This window comes from Chaetodon trifascialis, chromosome 15 (assembly GCF_039877785.1).
Source record: "Chaetodon trifascialis isolate fChaTrf1 chromosome 15, fChaTrf1.hap1, whole genome shotgun sequence".
In the NCBI taxonomy this organism is placed as follows: domain Eukaryota; kingdom Metazoa; phylum Chordata; class Actinopteri; order Chaetodontiformes; family Chaetodontidae; genus Chaetodon; species Chaetodon trifascialis.
The window spans coordinates 23529499-23535860 of NC_092070.1; positions in this window are offsets into that span (position 1 = coordinate 23529499).

Consider the following 6362-nt stretch of genomic DNA (forward strand, 5'->3'; position numbering starts at 1 on the left):
AACTTTTAAGTGATTTTGGAGAAATGTTGGTTTATAATGGTTGGCCCTCGTAAACGAACAATATTTGCATATTCATAGAGAATTTATTTGTAATGAGGATGGAAAAACCTAATTAAAAATGTTTTAGGTGTGTAATCAGACTTGCCGGTGAAAAAAAATAAATAAATACAAATTATTTTTTAAATCAATCAATCCAACTTTATTAATTTACCACACACCCCCAACAACAAGTGGGCGTGCCAAAACAAACATGGAGCCTCGCGGTGATTCGGAGTTGGACGGTGGCCTCCAGTCAGTCGTGGAGGACTACTCGTCTCCTTCAAACACCTCATCGCCCCCGTCACCACAGCAGGCAGACGCGGACGCCTCACCGTCCCATGGAACAAGGTCTGAACGTTTCTGTATGTGACGTACCATGCTGGAGCTAGCTAGCTAACTAGCCGCCAAAAGTTGAAGATTGATTGATGGATGGATGCCATGATATTATTGGTTGAAACTGGTTAGTTCATGCTACGTGAGCATGCGTCATATTTTACAGGAAGTAACAGGACTGGATTTTGGTAGAAGAATGCAGTATTTTTTTTGCATATATTGTTAAATAGGTGCACAATATAACTGCGACTGTGATCTGAAAGATAAAAATAATTTTTAGCTACAGTGTTTGTTGGCTGGGTACAATAAATTATGAGGCAAAAAATTTGTTTATCAAAATCCCCCAAAATCCTATTGTCTCGCTTACCTCTGAAGGTGTGTAGGCCTGTAGGTAGTTCTGATATTTCTGCTGCCAGCTCAACACAATAGAGGTGAATGCAGTTTTGCTTGTGGTGCTCAAAGCCTTTCTTTTTAGCAGTGTTTCATTTTGCAGAAAATCAGGACAGTTTCTGTTACCAGTCTGTTGCTTCCTGGTTAATTAGAATCAACTTCCCTTTCCTTTCCTCGTATTTCACCGCTGACCTTTCTCATCTGTAAAGCATTTGTCAGTGGAAGGTCACAGTACAACCCCGCACCTCTGCAGCAGTGCTTTAGCTGCACATGTGCACAAGAAAACGCAGGTACGCAAAAAACCTTAACGTGAACTACAAAACATTTAATCAGATACAGAGAAAATATATAACATACACGTGTGCACATTCATGAGGACAATGATTCGTGTTTTTTATGCTGTTATCACAGATTTATTCCACTGAACAGAGTGTGATCAGAGTCTTTCCACCTCCAACAGATTCAAATCCAGCATGTATTGGCTTTGACAGCCATCCTGTTATTTGCCAGCGTTGGTGTGTAAAAAAACAAAACCCACAGTCAAACTAATGAAAACGGTCAGTTGAAGTTTCTCTAACATGCTTCACTCTGCGGCTTGGTAGCACTGTTATAATGCCTTTTGATTTTCAAATCAGACCTACCTGCTGATTTCAGCATTAGTTTTTAAAGCCTTTTAAAGGGATTTTTGCATGTTTTACTGCAAAATATTCTCTCCTGCATGTGTACATGCAGGTCTTGTCTGTTTATTGATCAAAAAAGGAGGTTTACTCGGCCTGTGGAGAGAAAGCCTGAACGTCTGTGCCTCAGCCTTCGATGCTGAGCGCAGAGGATGGTGCTGCATTATTCAGTGAAGGCCAAGGAAGTAGGTCAACACCTGTATGTAGAAAATAAACTCCCTCACACGCAGAAATCTGTGCCTGCTCTATTTTTGTGAAAGTTACGTCATAGTTTTACTATAATCAAGCGCAGCTTCATTTGAAGTCTGGACTGTTTTATGATGAATCCAGTTTCAAATGGACGGAAACCGCTGGCTGTGAGGACAGTGGGAAAAACAATTCAACACAGCACTGTGCAGAAAACAGCAAGACTGAAAGTATACCCAGAAATAACAATGAAGTGATGCTCAGGGACTGAGACCCTCAGGGGCCCCGAGGGCGCCAGGTTCATTTTTTGTGGTAATTTGATTGTAATTTTATATTTCTTTGTAGTAATATGAATCACAAAAGGAGGATATAAACTGAAGTAACAAAGACCTTATAGGTGGCTTCTGCATTTAAACCTAATCTTGTATATTTATATTGTATATTTATCAGTATTACCAGCCTGGAGTTCAGTTTCAACAATTCCATATGAAGTCCCGTTTGTAGAGAAACTTCTCGCTGCGAAGAAAAAGAACAAATGTTTAATGCTGTCCATTTATGGCATGTGTGAGCGGAGGCTGTGATGTGAAACATTATGGTTTTTATTGTTAATATTACCATGTTAAACTGCAGCGTGGTGTCATAACACATGTCAGCGCTGACATTTTGCCAGTTACTGAATCTTATCTTGATGGAACATTATTGCACATGACAGAAAATCAGATTACCTTGAGGGCTCGATTGCTTCATGAAAACGCTGTTTGGCGTCAGTCAGCATTGCTTCACTCCGCCGTCACCCACCTGTCTGCATGTGAACCAGCGAGAGGGTAAATGTTCGGGCATAAATTTTCTCAATGAAGCACATTTGATCTATAAATTATTGTCAAAGTAGCTGATAAAAGTCTCTCAAACGTTGTTATTTTCAGAAACCAATCATTGAATTTGAGGAATATTGTGGAGCCAAACCCAATAATAGAAGTAAAAGTGGCTCAGTGTTGTTTTCATCTCATAAACGCTTCATAATATCCTGATGACCTGACGTGGATTATTTTTGCTGTTGTTAAATGTAATAATAATATGATAATAATGACATTAATCCCAATGACCACGTGCTCTGTCTTGTCACAGCATGCACGTCCACAGGATCCATGCTGTCCTGCAGGTCTGCAGCGTACATGAACATCCTCAGAGAGTGAAGGTTTGCGTGCAGGAAAGTGTAAAAATGTGAGTCTGACCTGAATCTTCGTCGTCTCCAAACCGCTCGCTGTGCACAGCAGCTGCAGGTGGAGCTCATTCACATCCGCCCGTCGCCCTGTTACTCAATACCACAAAGACAGGCTGTGCAGGCTGAGTGTGTGTGTGTGTGTGTGTGTGTGTGTGTGTGTGTGTGTGTGTGTGTGTGTGTGTGTGTGTGTGCGTGTGCGTGTGCGTGTGTGTGCGTGTGTGTGTGTGAGAGAGTGTGTATCTGTACAGAAGTGCTGCAGATGTTGGTGGTGGCTAACAGTTAACATGTAATGTGTAAAGGTTGCTCACACTCAGACAGTTGATATGAACACGACATCAGTGAGGTTACAAACACACATCGTCAGTGAAATTGAAATTGAAATTGAAATTGAATTCTTAACGCGATGGTAACCTCAGTTTGCATGTAACTAAGTACATTTACTCAAGTACTGTGCAGCTGTGAGGTACTTTTACTTTCCATTTCATGCTTCTTCAGACTTTTCGCTCCACTACGTTTATTTGACGGCTTTGGTTACTTCTAGTTGGTTTTCAGATTCATATTATTAATATAAATTACAAATCAACCAATTAATTATGATGTTTTATGAGGGATTTATTTACCTGTCAGTGTATAATGTAGTTAAACGAACACATTAATGCATCACTAATTATAAGCCAATGATAGTGTTCGATTCAGACTTGGATCATTCTGCATTATGAGTACTTTTACTTTCAGTTCTTTGATATATTTTGATGCTGATACTAGATTTTGAGTGCTGGGCTTTCACTTGGAACAGAGCATTTTCACACTGTGATAATTCCAGTTTTATTTCAGTACTTCTTACACCACTGTCAGTATACTGATGTATGTATATGTACGTGGTCCAGGTGCTGCTTTCAGTCAAAGCTGAGTAACATTTTCTTAAAGTAAATAAAATCTGGAACATAATTAATTACATCATTATTTCCCTTCGAAATATTAAACATATGAAGTCTTCTGAGCACTTTGTTTCTTTCTACCTCTGACTGTCGACTTCGCATTTAATTCTTTTAAAAATTTACACATTGATATATTATAATGTAGAATTAAGTATCGCACATTTTCAACCTGCTATCATAAACATCAGTGCATTTTACATGTTCTGCACAGATGTTGCTGTGCATCATTCATCACAGTACAACTATGTTCTTGTTCATATGACATCGTGCTGTGTTGCAGTTCAACTTTACTGCCACTAGATGGAGCGTGTGCACCAGGCACGTGTACATCAGTACAGAGCCGAGAGTCTATCACAGGGTTTGATATATGAATATATTCTAAGCACTAATGTAGAACAGCTTTTAATCTATACATTTCATTTATCTTCTTCACTTTATGTGAGTCTTCACTCTTCATTTTGAAAAAGGCACATTTAAAAGTAACACTCCTGAAGAAAAAAATGCAAATAAACAAAACTACACATCACTCATGTCACATATTCCCGTACTTATTACAGGGTTTCACAGTTCTTCAGATCATTATTTTACAGTGATATATGCCTATCTGGTCTATAGTGATCTCACCATATTAAGAAAACCATCTCAAGAGGATCAAAATCAAAGCAACGTTGTTTCAGCAGCTCCATACAGCCTTTAAACCTCGTTTCACTCCTAGTTTTGGTATCACTGCATGTTTAATGTTAGGTTGAGCGTCCTCCTCTTATATAACCCTCCAAGGTTCACCACTTCTGCAACTGTCCAAACCGATAATGCGACATTCACACCCATTTCTCACAAACCCTCTGTTTGAACTTCTCGCTCTCGTTTTTCATTCCTTAAACGACTGTTTCTGTCTGTTCCTGCTTCTATTTAAACATTTCATCTTCCTTCCTCTCTGCGACAGCCGCCTGTTCATACCCACATTCAGCATTGCACTTCAGAGCAACTATAAATACTTTCACCCTCCAGCAGTCAGTCAACTCTTTGACTTCAAAACTACGAAACTAGTTCTTCTCAAGCATGACCCATCAGGCCCTTAGATGGACGTTTTTTACAACGTTTTGGCCCCAAATGATCAGAAATTAATGAACAGCTTTTAAGGGGGCTGTGGAAACAGGTGTATTGTGTCTTGTGGTTCTGGGGGAGCGTTCCAGATTTAGAAATAAAAATGTTGTTTAATATGGGAATTGATCCAACATTTTTCAACCTTAATGCCTGCGAGGCACTAAAAGTCAGGATATCTCCACGTCGTCTGTATGATTATCATTGTTTTTGCATCTGCGTTTTGTGTTTTTATGGAAGTGCAGTATCAGCAGAGTAATGCATTAAAGGGCTGTAATGACTGTTTTTATGTGAATTATCAGCTGAATCTGCAGCTTCCATCAGCTTTACAGGATTTTATGGTGAGTTTCAGCTCCTTGTTTAGCAAACCCGCCACAGTTTTACTGCTTTGGTTCCCTCTCCACTCTCGTAATGTTGTTTTCAGCGGCAGCAGGCAGCTGTTTTCAGAGATGCAGCTCTAAAAAACAACTGTGCTCAGCAGACAGACGAGCTGCTGAACACAGAGGAGCGTTTAGCTGCTGAAGAGCCAGATGTTTCCCTCAGGAGGTCATTGAAACCAAAAACAGCTAAAGACAGTGAACACGGGACTGACCTTCATCCGGCAGCACAGCACGACTCCTAAATGATCAATCAGTCAATAATCATGCTGGATCTGTGAATAAGCTGCTGTTTGCTAACATTCAGTGTCACCATATCAACAAATGTCTCAAAATCCAAATCATAAAAGGTTATTGTGGGTGTATGTGTGTATGTAAAAGTACTCACTATACAAAATGACCCATTTCAGAATAATACAGTATTATAATACAGTGTTGAATTAGAATTTATGATGCATTCATGTGCTTGGCTTAAACTCTGAAAACACATCGGGTTTTATCATATTTTGTATTAATAATGTGAATCTGCACAGAGCAGCTCAGCTGTCATGTAAATGTAGTTTCCCTCTGAAATGTAGTGGTGTAAGTACTAATTTGCATAAAAAAGAGATATTCAAGTAAGTACCTTAAACTTGTAGTTATTTACAGTCCTTAAGTAAAAGCATATATACTTCATATTTAACGTCCATATTTCGCATAATTGAACATTTTAAGGGAGAAGCTGAAGCCTCCCCGCAGACTTGGATCAGTTTGTGTTTGTCCCGCCTCTTCGCGACCGTCCGCGTGACGCTACGGTGACGTCAGCTGTAGTGGCTCGTGCCTCCCGCGGCAGCAGGTTCCCTCTTCATTCAGTCTCCACGCGCACGGACGGACGGAGTTAACGGATCCTGCGGTTATTATGGACCAGGTGGTCCCGCTTCTCGTTTCCCCTCTCAGGAGCGAACAGACGACGCGTGAAAATGTCGCAGCTTCTGTTTCTTCCGCTAAACTTTAACGTCAGTTTGGATTTTTTCCTGAAGAAAACTGATGCGGGAGTTTGAACCGACGTTTCTTTGGGTTTTCTTCCAAGTTAACTCGAGTGTGAATGGGAACCGTTAAC